Source organism: Prionailurus bengalensis, chromosome D1 (genome assembly GCF_016509475.1).
Source record: "Prionailurus bengalensis isolate Pbe53 chromosome D1, Fcat_Pben_1.1_paternal_pri, whole genome shotgun sequence".
Lineage (NCBI taxonomy): Eukaryota > Metazoa > Chordata > Mammalia > Carnivora > Felidae > Prionailurus > Prionailurus bengalensis.
This window is the reverse complement of record NC_057346.1, coordinates 24,745,292-24,758,425: the sequence shown is the minus strand read 5'-3', so window position 1 is coordinate 24,758,425 and position 13,134 is coordinate 24,745,292. Positions and strand designations below refer to the sequence as shown.

Sequence of the window (13,134 nt, the reverse complement as noted above, 5' to 3'; positions counted from 1 at the left end):
TCTGTCTCCCCCTCTCTCTGCCATTCCTCTGCTTGCACTCTCTGTCTCTCTCAAAATTAAAAAAAAAAAAAAATTAAAAAAATAAAAAGATCCTGTTTCTTGATTAGCCATTTGGAGATCTAGACTTCTTTCTAAGAAACTGAACTGTGCCCTGAATTTAGGCTAATGGTATGGGGCCTCTTAATTCTCCCAGCCACATAAACCTATACCAGGCAGGAAGCCCCTCTGAGGCACACAGACCCTGTGAGCTTTTTGATAATTCGCTTGTTACATATTAGTCATCAGCTAAGCCACACCAGATATTTGTGGAATACCTTTCTTGTTAAAGACAGATATCACGTCACAAGTATTAAAAAGGGTAACTGGAGTAGAGAAAAGCAATTCAAGGATCAGAAAAAAATAACTTTAAAATATTGCGGTCTTCAGAGAGACAAGATTCAACTTACTAATTTTTGGAGATAAGAAGAGAATGAGGTAGAAAAGGAAGACTCAAAAGAACAAAAACTCTTACAAATTAAAAATATAATAGCAGATATAAAACATTCAACTTGGAGCTACAGACTAAATCAAAAGAAATATTCCAGAAAAGGGAAAAAGTAAAATAAGATGAAGCTATGAAAATAGGAGAAATGAGAAGACAGTTTAAGTCTCCAATATCTACTAACAGAAGTAGCAGAGAGAAAAGAGAAAACAGAAGAAACTTGCAAAATAAATAAGAAAAAAACATAAAGGAAAATACCCATAACTAAAGAACATAACTTTCTCTATTAATGAGCTCAATACACACCAGGATAATGGCTGAAAAAATAATACGCCAAACCATATTATCACCAAGTTCCAAAAGGAATCCTATTTGTCAACATCAATGCTGGAAGACAGAAGAGAATGTAGCGAGGCTCTGGGAGTTCTGGGGGGATGTAATTTCCAACCGAGATTTCTGTGAAGATAAACTATGAGATAAGTATGAGGTCAAACTAAAGACAAGCTCAGATGTGTAACCGCTCACACATTTACTTTCCAAGTATTCTTTCTAAGAAGGATTTCTAAGAAGTATTCTTTCTATTAAAGGAGTGCCCCTCCACAATGAGGAAGAAAATCAAGAACAAGCAAGATATGATATCCAAGAAATAAAAAATTCATTACAGGAGAGAGGCAGAGGTAAGCACCCAGTGATGGCCAAGGCAATATGAGGACAACAGGTGGAGACGAAGACTGGAGACTGAGGAAGGGCACCTGGAGGGATGTCTTCAAGAGATGAAAATGGACAGAGTTTAGTAGCTGAATATTTTTTTCCCTATTTATTTATTTACATCCAAGTTAGTTAGCACATAGTACAACAATGATTTCAGGAGTAGATTCCTTAATGCCCCTTACCCATTTAGCCTATCCCACCTCCCACAACCCCTCCAACAACCCTCTGTTTGTTCTCCATATTTAAGAGTCTCTTCTGTTTTGTCCCCCTCCTGTTTTTATATTATTTTTGCTTCCCCTCCCTTATGTTTGTCTGTTTTGTCTCTTAAAGTCCTCATATGGGTGAAGTCATATGGTATTTGTCTTTCTCTGACTGACTCATTTTGCTTAGCATAATACCCTCCAGTTCCATCCACGTAGTTGTAAATGGCAAGTAGCTGAAATTTTGAGAGGACACTTTGGGAGGATATTTGAAAGAATGCTTGCAGATAAATGGATATTAGGTCCCTGGAAAATGGAAAGTGTGGGGAGGTGAGGGGAAGGAAGAGAGGGTGAGAGAGGGAGAAGGAAAAGAGGGAAAGGGACAGGAGAGAGAGAAGGAGGGGAGGGATCGGGGTATCGATTCAAATTGTCAACACCAAAAGAAAGAAAATGGTTGTGCAGGAAATAACCTGCAAAGCTAAATTTACAAAAGGAAGGTTAAATTAAAAATTGCTTGGCTCAGCAATAAATATTCAAAAAAACTATTTTAAGTAAAACTTATGGCATAACTCTATCGGGAGGAGGCAAGAACGGTGTGGTATGGGTGATGAGTGAGTGAGTCTCTATGTGAAAACGTGTGTGTCTAGACAGTTTTAAGAAAGCAAAATCCCCCTTTTACTAAGGAGAGCCACCAGAACCGATTGGAAACTGAAATAGAAGTTAGGAGTATTTAAATGTTTTGAAATATTTCAGCTAATACTAGCAACAGAAATCTGTAAGAGTTGAACACAATTCGCATCGGAGATTGGTACTGAGGAGGGGAGGGGCAGGGAACTGCTTTTTAAATTATAAAGCTTTGAAAGCTATTTGATTTTTAAATGATGCACTTACAAATCTACAAAATAATACGTGCACACATATTTGATAAAGTAATATATATTATACATATTTTCTCCTCTCTGACTCCTTCCCTTGGCAAGGATTTTGAGTATACCAGTGAGGTACATCGTTTCTTCTTCATGCTAATTTTTTTATTCCAATTTGCACAGCACAGGTAGCCAGAACTGTCTTGTTTTGCAGTTTTTATATGTCTTTGTGCAGTTCACCTTTAGATTTTTGGTCCACAAAAATATAAATCAGACCTCACATTTCTTTTGTGTCTCTTACAAAGAGACAGAACGATGCTAATTCTTAAAATGCACTCAGAAAACGCCTGTTATCGGGTCTGCAGTTGTTCTTCTCTTTGGAACAACGATCTATCCAAAACCCAGTCAAGGCTACAATAAAAAGGTACACACATGAAAGAAAGGTTCTAGGAAATCTCCCTTCAGTTGGAGAAAGAGGAGCCACTGGATCTGATAGTACAATAATACCACTCTGTGGGTCCCTGTTAGGGATTATTTCTGTGCAGTCATCTGCTGACTGTAGCATCCAGACCCTCAGAAACCCATTTTAAGAGCTAGAGGTATTGGAGACCATCAATGAGAAGGTCACAGAATAGGTTCTGTCCTGGAATGACCTTCCACCTCATGAAGCTAAGGCTAGGTTTCAGATTTCTGAATTCAAATGGAATTTCAAAACAATACAAACAAAGTTATTGGGTCTAGAATAATAATGGGCATGAAAGTCTATGATTGGCACCTATACAAATTTCAAGGGTGTGAATTACATCAAAACAAATTTATATACAAACACTGGGTTTTTAGAGCTGTAAGGAATCCATTGATGCTTGGGAGAGCTAAGTTAAAACAATTTAAACAAAATGCCATGTTTCACAGCAGGAAACAAAGTTTATGGAACTCATTACTCTAAAAAGTGAAACAGGAATTATAGTTCTTAAAGAGGTTTAAATAAATTCATACATGATTGATCTGCAATGGGTTCTTTGTGAAAATTAGATTATATTTTCAAGCTAAACATTGGAGGTTAATGCTACAGAAAAACAGTAACAAGAAAAGTAACAACAATAATTTAAAAAAAAATAACCCTACTATCGAGTGCAGTGAACTCCTCTATGCACTTTATAATAAATTATCTTAGTTCTATAGCAACCAGCAAGCTGTTATTCCTCATATGTTACAAATGAGAAAAATGAGTCTCTGATCAGTTAGTGATGGACATTAGATTTTAACCAGTCCAAAGATATATGTTCCAGGATGAGGTAAGCCTCCTATGATTGCTGGTCCTGAACAGAAAGAGCCATTTTCTGGGGTGTAGGAATGAACCATTCAGGCTTGCATATCCCTACTCTCAAAGTACTCGCAAAGTGAAATCTGGTAAAGGGGGGAAAAGATCAAAAGTCTGTGAGGAGTATGTGGAGTATGTGTAGGATGAACACATATCCCAGTTGGCCTGGTACAGATCCAGAATAACCATTACAACAACTCTGTTACTCTGAGGAATAAAGAAGAATTGAATAACGGGGGACCAAGTAAACAAATACACTTAAAGTTTATCTCTTCAGTATCTTAAGTTAATTTTAAAATACTAAAAACATTGTATGTTCATACTAAATCATATCCTCAAAAGGCCAAATGTCTTAAAAGACGAGGCTCAGTCATTACTACATCACAACTTCCAATGCTAATTTAACCCCACATTGTACAATTTTATCTTTCTTCCACAATGAAAACTCTGGTTTCCAACAATATTAACACAGTGATTCATTTGCTCAACACATCAAATAATTTTCAGAACTGCTACACCCTTACTACCAAAAAAAAAAAAAGAAAAAGAAACTAATTTATTAAAAAGAATCCAAGATCTGTTTACATTCCTTTTCCCCCTACACTAAGCATATACAAAGTTCCATGTTAAGAAATTATTTGGTTTAGCTCTTTCTTTCCCCCCACCTTTCAGTGTGATTATGTTATTTATTTGAAACTTACTAAGTTTGATTTGTATATTGGCATTTAGATTTGGATTTTTCTATTTTTAAACTCTCATCTTGGTTTAATTTGTTTGAATATGCAGATAACATTAGTGTGCTTCCAAAAGTAAAACCTGTACCCAAAAATTTATATTCAGAAGAATGACATGTTCTCTTTTTTCTTTCACTATATGGCTCCCTCCCACTACCCACCCCCCAGCCCCCACCACGTCTTCCTGCCCTGCTTGCGGATAACCAATTTTACTCTTTTCTGCATTTGCTATGTGTCTCTTTGCAAACATAAGTACTCTTTTCTTTTTTTTTTTTTACTTAAGATATATCCTAAATACAACTTTCCATCATTTCATTGAGATCTTTCTCATTCTTTTTTAAAGCTGCATGATATGCCACTGCGTGTATAAGCTGAAGTTTATTCAATCAATTACCTATGTTTGGGCACATACATAGTTTCCAATTAGTTTGCAGTGAAAAATAACATGGCAATGGGTAGTATCAGTATGTATATTTTTGTATTGTTAAATGTGTGCTTTGTGGTAAGTTCCTAGAAGTGAGATTTTTAGTTTAAAAGTTAAATGCATCTGTGGGTTGGTTAGATATGGACAGATCTCCACATAACAAATTTACATTCTCAACAGCATTGTAGGAGGGTGCTATGTCTCCACACGCCTGCCATCAAATTAAATTGCCAAGTTTTTGAGCTTTTGTTGAGAAATGCTATCTCTAGGTAATTTTAATGTATAAAGTTTAAAAAATCATTTTTCTTACATTTAAAAATATTATATTACAAATTTTAAAAAATCATTTAGTTATTATTTTAATTCACAATTTTAAATGATGAGTGGAGGTGAACATTTTTCATATGGCTAAAGCATATATGTAGATATAGGTACATATATATACACACACACTGTAAGTTTTCTGTTCATATATTTTGCCCAATACTTCTACAATTTCTTTAAACTTTATTATTTATTTATTTATTTATTTTTATATTTATTTTTCTTTTCTTTTTTTTTTTTTTTTGAGAGAGAGAGAGAGTGAGGGGAAGGACAAACCCAGAAGGGGACAGAAGATCTGAAGTAGGCTCTGTCAGCAGAGAGCCTGATGCAGGGCTCGAACTCACAAACCGAATGACGTGAGGTGAAGTCAGATGCTTAACTGACTGAGCCACCCAGGTACCCCAATCATTTTCTTTAAATTTGAAAAGGTCTGTACATATTAGAGATATTAGCCCGATATCTATAATGTATGTTATAAATATATTCTCACTTCTCATTTGCCTTTGATTACTTGATTTTTTTTATCAAGCATGATACATTATTTTTGCTTTTTTGTCAAATTACGAATCTACTGCATTCATATTGTGAACCATTTCTATAAAGCTTTTCCCTACAACTATGTTATGAATTACAGATTATTCACTCATGTTATCTTCTAATACTGTATTAATTCTTTGCTTTACATTAAGAGATGTAACTCATTTAAAAGTTTTTCTTGTGAATGGTGTGAGAACTGGCTCTATTTTTTCATTTGATATGGCTCTCCAGCTCTCTCAAAGTCCATTTATATCCATTTAGTGATTCGAGATATATCTTTATAATACATTACAGTTTTACATGTAATTGTGTCCATTTCTGGATGTTCTATTTCATTCGAGTCTTATGCCTATCTATCCATGTGCCAGTAACACATGTTTTAATTATAGAGACTTTATAATATATTCTGTTCATGTCTTAGGGCTAGTTCCCCTCCAAAGCTCTTCTTTTCCTGCCTTTTCTAAGGTTTTTTTTCTCATGTATTTTTTTTCATAGACTTTAGTATTGATCTGACTAGCTCCACAAAACCTCTTCTTAAAATTAAGATCACTCTTTCCTTCAAAAATAAACATTAAAATTTTTTTTTTTAAGGGAGGACGCCTGGGTGGCTCAGTGGGTTAAGCGTCTGACTTTGGCTCAAGTCATGATCTCACAGTCTGAATTCGAGCACTGCATTGAGCTCTGTGCTGACAGCTCAGAACCTGAAGCCTGCTTCCGATTCTGTGTGTCCCTTTCTCTCTCTGCACCCTCTGCCCCTGCTCACACTCCGTCTCTCTCTCTCCCTCAAAAAATAACATCAAAAAAAAAATTTTTTTTTAATTAAGATCATATTGTTCATACATTTACCTAGGAAGAAATTACATTAAAATTTTTTTAATGTTTGTTTATTTTTGAGAGACAGAGAGAGAGAGAGAGAGAATGAGCAGGGGAGAGGCAGAGAGAAAAGGAGACACAGAATCTGAAGCAGGCTCCAGGATTTGAGCTATTAGCACGAAGCCCAATGTAGGGCTCAAACTCATGAACTGTGAGATGACCTGAGCCAAAATCAGATGCTTAACTGACTGAGACACCCAGGCACCCCTAAAGAAATTACATCTTGATGATGCAGTCATACTAACCAAGAAGAAGAGATTTGTCTGTCTATTTGCCGAAGTCTACTTTTATGTTGTTCGGCAACATGGAACAGTCTTCTGCATATAAGGTTTAATGAGTTTTGTCTCACTGATTATTCCTAAGCATGTTATCTTTATATTTTCCTTATTGTAAATGGGGATTTCTCCTTCGTTATGTTTTCCAACTACTTATTTATTTATGTATGTGAAACCTATTAATTTTTGAATGTTAATTTTATACCTTGCTGCAACGTTAATGGGAACATGAAAAAAAAAACATGCACACAAATGCACTGTGTTCATAAAGGTCTATTTCCTTAGTGATGGGTAGAGCATGTAACAATTAAATACATTTAAATAACATAATATGTGACTGCATGCCTACAGCACTGGTAACTAGATAGATAACCAATTCAACTAGAAACCAGCTAACAAGTAACTGTCCAAATACTGAAAATGTAGCTTTTGTTTAGACCAGACTGTGTTTTGATCACTTTCTTGGGGGAAAAAGTCTGCTGGTCACACCAGAAATATATGAAGGTGAAATCTTCCAACATCCATTCCCAGAGGTTTCTTTCAGCTGAATTAAGCCTCCAACTCCAGGGCAAACCCAGAGTTGAGGCTTCCAGCATGAATGCTTTTCCCGTCTACCAGAGCAGATAATGTAAGCTTGACCCCAAGCCTCAGAGTCTGAGTGTAGCCCACTCTAATTAAACTAGAGTCGTTGACTTTTGCAGAAATGGATACAGTGGGACCTAACTGATATTTGGTCCCAATGCCAAAGCGAGTGCATTTGATAGCTGATGTCCAAGCAAGATTTACTGAAGTGTCAAGATCATCACATACTTTCTGATAAACTGATCCTCCAAATTCTGTCCCATCATTCTGTGTAGCTAGAAGTCCATGGTCCTGTGGCCCACTAAAGTTATTTCCTGTCAACTTTTGTTAAATGCTTATTTATTTTGAGAGAGGGAGAGAGAGAGAGAGAATGTGGGGTGGGGGAGAGGGAGAAGAAAAGAGAGAATCACAAGCAGGCTCCACACTGTCAGCACAGAGCCCAACTTGAAGCTAGAGCTTGCCATCTGTGAGATCATGACCTGAGACCCTCAAATTTTAATATAATTTAAACTGTATCCTGCATAAAGAAAACTTCGTAAGCGGGGTGCCCAGGGGGCTCAGTCGGTTAAGCCTCCAACTTCAGCTCAGGTCATGATCTCACGGTTGGTGAGTTCAAACCCCGTGTCGGGCTCTATGCTGACAGCTCAGAGCCTAGAGCCTGCTTCAGATTCTGTGTCTCCCTCACTCTCTGCCCCTCCCCCCTCCTTCCCTATCTCTCTCTCTCTCTCTCAAAAGTAAACATCAAACAAAAAAAGAATGAAAGAAAGAAAGAAAGAAAACTTTGTAAGTAAAATTATGGAATAGAATAAGTTTAAAGGGATATCTCAGAAATAATGTGTGGGCAACCTGGGTTGATCCATTGCTTAAGCGACTGACTCTTGATTTCGGTTTGGGTCATGATCTCACAGTTATAGGCTCTGCACTGATAGCACAGGGCCTGCTTGGGATTCGGTCTCTCCCTCTGCCCCTTTCCCACTTGCTCTCTCTCTCTCTCTCTCTCTTTCTCTCTCTCTCAAAGTAAATAAACATTTTGGGAAAAAAGAGGAGTGCCTGGAAGGCTCAGTCAGTTAAATATAAGACTCTTGATTTTGGCTTAGGTCATGATCTCATGGTTCATGAGATCAAGCCCCGTGTCAGGCTCTGCACTCACAGCACAGTATTGTGGTGAAGAGAGTGGGATTTATTTATCTTTTATGCAGAGAAGGATCTAAATGGAGGTGGGAAACAAGTTGCTTATTGGTTTTTGGATTTTTTGTTTTTTGTTTTTTTGTTTTTGTTTTTTACCATATACAGTTTGTTTCCACAGGGAAATTACAATAGACAACCTGCCGTACGTCAGGTACAATTCACTACGTTATGTCATTTGACTATTACAAAAAATTTGCGGTAAAAAAATGGAATTATTATAAAGGTAAATAAAGGCCCCCACCCTGGCCCCCAGGACCCACCCAGTCGGCCCAGCTCAGCCATGATCAGGGCAACCCTCAACTTCAACAACCACAGGAAGCCGCGCGTCTCCAAGTTCTACCAGCCCCTACAGTGAAGATACACAACAAATCATCAGGGAGAGATTCCATTTGGTATCTAAGAGAGATGAAAATGTTTGTAATTTCCTAGAAGGAGGATTGTTAATTGGAGGACCTGACAACAAACTGATTTATAGACATTATGCAACATTATATTTTGCCTTCTGTGTGGATTCTTCAGAAAAGTGAACTTGGCATTTTAGATCTAATTCAAGTATTTGTGGAAACGTTAGACAAGTGTTTTGAAAATGTCTGCAAACTGGATTTAATTTTCCATGTCGACAAGGTTCACAATATTCTTGCAGAAACGGTGATGGGGGGAATGGTGCTGGAGACCAACATGAATGAGATTATTACACAAATTGACGCATCAAATAAACTGGAGAAGTCGGAGGCTGGCTTAGCAGGAGCTCCAGCCCGTGCTGTATCGGCTGTAAAGAATATGAATCTTCCTGAGATCCCAAGAAATATTAACATGGGTGACATCAGTATAAAAGTGCCAAACCTGCCCTCTTTTAAATAATAATAAAAAAAAAATTTTTAAGGCCACTCCTGGGTAAAATCCAGGGGGAAAACTCATCTAAGTTTACCATGCAGTTGTTTACCAAAAATAGAGGAGGAGACTCTTAACTTTTGTTCTTGGATTGAAGTCAAGGTACTATAGAGAAGTTGTGTAAAACCTGTATGGAAGTTCAATGTGGCTTTTCCTGCTCAGTGATTTTGAAGAAATGGGATCGTTCTAGTGTGATACTTCCCTTTCTTTTCTAAACGGCATTCCCGTGTCCACCTAAGGCATGCCTCTATGTATCGGCTACTACAGTATTTCAAAAAGTGTCTGAGACATTTCTTTCAACTATGTACAATCCAAACTGTTGCTGTTTTGTATGGATCACCCGTGCAGCATTCCATAGTTCTTTCTGTTATTTGTCACACTTGTTATTTAAAGAACCGAGTATGTATTGCATGAAAACATTATGACCTTTTTCTCTTAGTTTAAATAAACTCCAAGGTAACTGGACTTCTAAAGCACCTGTTTGCCTGACAGCTACTTTAGCAACAACTGACTCAACAAAGTAAATAAAAGTATATTTTATCACTGTTAAATTAAAAAAAAAAAAGAAAGGTAAGTAAATGGACATAGGTAAACATATCAGATTTATAGCCTAAGTCTAGGTTTGCATGATTCACAGACCCGGATGCTTTCCACCAACACCACGTTGCCTTCCTAATCCCATAGGGATAAGGGATGAGCCAGAATGGAGGGAGACCAGAGCAAAAGACTGACCGAGAAGTTGGTTAGCAAGGCAGTCACAAAATCGGTGTATGTGGGAATGCCAACCTGTGGAAAGCAATGGGATACGTTTTAGCACAAGGATCACTAAGAATTGGTAACGGCATGTTGTAGCACCCAGAGGAGGAAGCACTCTTGACACTGGCTGGCTGGGTACAAATCCTGCCCCCTTCTTCATGACACGTGTGACCTTGGGAGGGTTATTTATTATTCCATTGCTTCAGGTTTTGTTTTGTTTTGTTTTTTTAATTTTAAACATGGGACTATCCAGTCAGAAAGACAAATGCAGTATGACTTCACCCATACATGGAATTTAGGAACCAAAACAAAGGAGCAAAGAGGAAAAAAGGAAAGAGAGAGACAAACCAAGAGACAGACCCTTAACTATGAAGAATAAAGTGATGGTGACCAGAGGGGAGGTGGGTGGATGATAGGAGTGAAATAGGTGATGGGGATTGAGGAGGGCACTTGTTGTGATGAGCACAGAGTGATATATGAAGTGTTGAATCACTATATTGCGCACCTGAAACTAAGATAACACTGTACGTTAACTAAACTGGAATTTAAATAAAGACTTTAAAACTAAATAAATCCGTAGAAATTGGACAATCACTCTCAAATGGGTTTTTGTATGTTAACTACACTGGAATTTACATAAAGACTTAAAAACTAAATAAATCTGTAGAAATAGGATGATCACTCTCAAATAGGTTCTTGTAGATCTCAAGTAAGTGGAAACTTAAATGGTGCCTTGGACATAGCAGCAATAAATACTACTTACCACTACCACTATTGTTATTACCATTATTATTTTCATTACCATTAATGATTAGAAATAAAAGAGTACAAGACACTGCATAGCCTCCAACTTTTATATTTTTAGGTGACTGAAAGGATAGAGGTATGCTGAAGAACTTCGTAAAAATCTAAAAAAGGAACTCATTTTGGGGGAAAATAAATGAATCTATTTGGGGAGGGAAAAATGCCTTAAATATCTCGGACGGTTCTGAAAGTTGCTGCGGTCTGCTAAGTTTCTCTCTGTGGAGATTTTCTACAGGGGCCTTTTCTCGATGGTGTGTTCCCTCTATTATTCACTAGCATGCTGATACTGACAATGGAACTGTTTCCTTGGACTTGGATATCAGCCCCCACCCATCAGCTCGCTGGCTGAAACCTTCTGAGTTTTACAGGCTACCTTCTAGAATCTACTACACTGAGTGGCCCTTCTTTTTTATTCACCTGTATCCTTGCCGTAGCTCAGCAGTTGGGGTGGGAATTCAGTTGTACTCGAACTGAACCACAACCGCCAGGTTGCAAATCTCAAGAGTCACAAAATATGCCTGGAGTAATCGTATGTGGTTTTTGTACGGCATATAGGTTACTTAGATTGAGATTAAAGAATTATGGTTTTGTGACAAGGTCTATATCTTGCATTCCTAATCTCCTTTTAAAGCACAAATACTGAATATCCATTTACTGTTTTCCTACATACCTAGGTTGATACTTGAAACATATAATTGAACAGGAGACAGTCCCCACTCTCAAAAAGCTCCTGGGAAGATGGTGATATGCGTAAGAAAATCACTAATCACAATATAGTGTGATGGGGATCTTATATCAAGTGCTGTGAAAGTACAGGAAAAGCCCTAACGCAGTCTAGTGCCAACAAGGATAAGGCTTCCTGGAATTATTGACCTTGGAAGTGGCGGGGTTAGAAGGATTAAGTTCCAGATGGAGCGTCTAGCATTTGCCTAAGGACCGCATTTAAATGGCAAGGGCTGGTCTATGTGGTAGGAAGGATAGGAGATGGTAAGCGGCCACATTGCAGCCAGCCTGAATGTCAGAAAAATGACTTTGGCATTGTTCTGATGGGAAAAGAAAGTCACTAAAGTGTGTTAAGGTGGGGGATGGGGAATGGGAGTGATAAGCAGGTTTGCATTTTAGAAAGATTCCTTTTTAGCAGCCCTGTGGACTGGGTATTCAACTGTATCTGCAGTATCCCAGCATTCGCGTTCCCACATGCACTTGAGCACCCAATCAATGAGACTAAACCAATCATGACTCCTTACTTCTATGTTACAGATCAAAAGGCAGGTTGTGGATGAATTGCCCAAATCACTTTGCCAACATAAGGCAGCAGCCAGTCTGAGCTCTGATCTATATCCCAGCTAGCAGAGGGTCAAAGAGCCTCTTAATTCAATTTCCTATAATCTTCAAGTAAGTGCAAAATTTCAAAACCTTCCCCAAATGAGTTGCTTTTAAAAATTGAACTGGATTCCCTGTTGAAGTTAAGTTTGGGTTTTCTAAGGGTTGAGTTTGCTGGGTGTACCTGTACTGCTCTTTACTGTCTCTTACTAATGTTGGCAAAGAAAAGATGAATTTCTTCTTCATGGACTTTGCTGTGGCCTTTGTGAAGATAAGAGAACAGCATATAGTGAGGCTGTGGAGGGTGTTAAGTAAATGTAGTAAGCAATACACAGATTTGAAGGATGTCTGGATAAAATTCAAGCCCAACTCTAAAACAGTCTTTTTACTAAAAATGACAGAAATTTGGCAGCCTGAATCTTGGGGTACGGAGTTAAATCCAGTTCTCAAACCTATCGGTTCTATGATTCTAAGTAAATTACTGCACTTCTCTGAGCCTGAGTCTCAGGGACATTGTTTTCTGACATAAGAGGGGAATGATGTGTTGCCCTTTAAGAGTGCCTGTGTTTCCTTAAACTGTCAGCTTCCCCTGATACTTGACTCAGAGTCAGAATCTCATAACCTAGAAGGTGTGGGTCTAGTCCCTTTGTCTTTTCTTCTTTGGCTTCTACAAAAGCCACTGGCATTACTCATCCAAGGACTCTGCCTACTCTATTAGGGTTCCATTGGCTATTGAAACCACTGGCCAGGACACTTCTTGGGACACAAAAAAACAAAACAAAACAAAACAAAAAAACCACACAAAGTACGGTGATGTCAATATGGACAGGTTCCCATGGGCTCA

At 37.9% G+C, this 13,134-nt stretch overlaps 1 pseudogene; it reads left to right on the top strand.

The window, feature by feature from the left end:
• Positions 1 to 8,796: 8,796 nt before the first annotated feature.
• Positions 8,797 to 9,399, top strand: LOC122482529 (annotated as a pseudogene).
• The last annotated feature ends 3,735 nt before the right edge of the window (positions 9,400 to 13,134 follow it).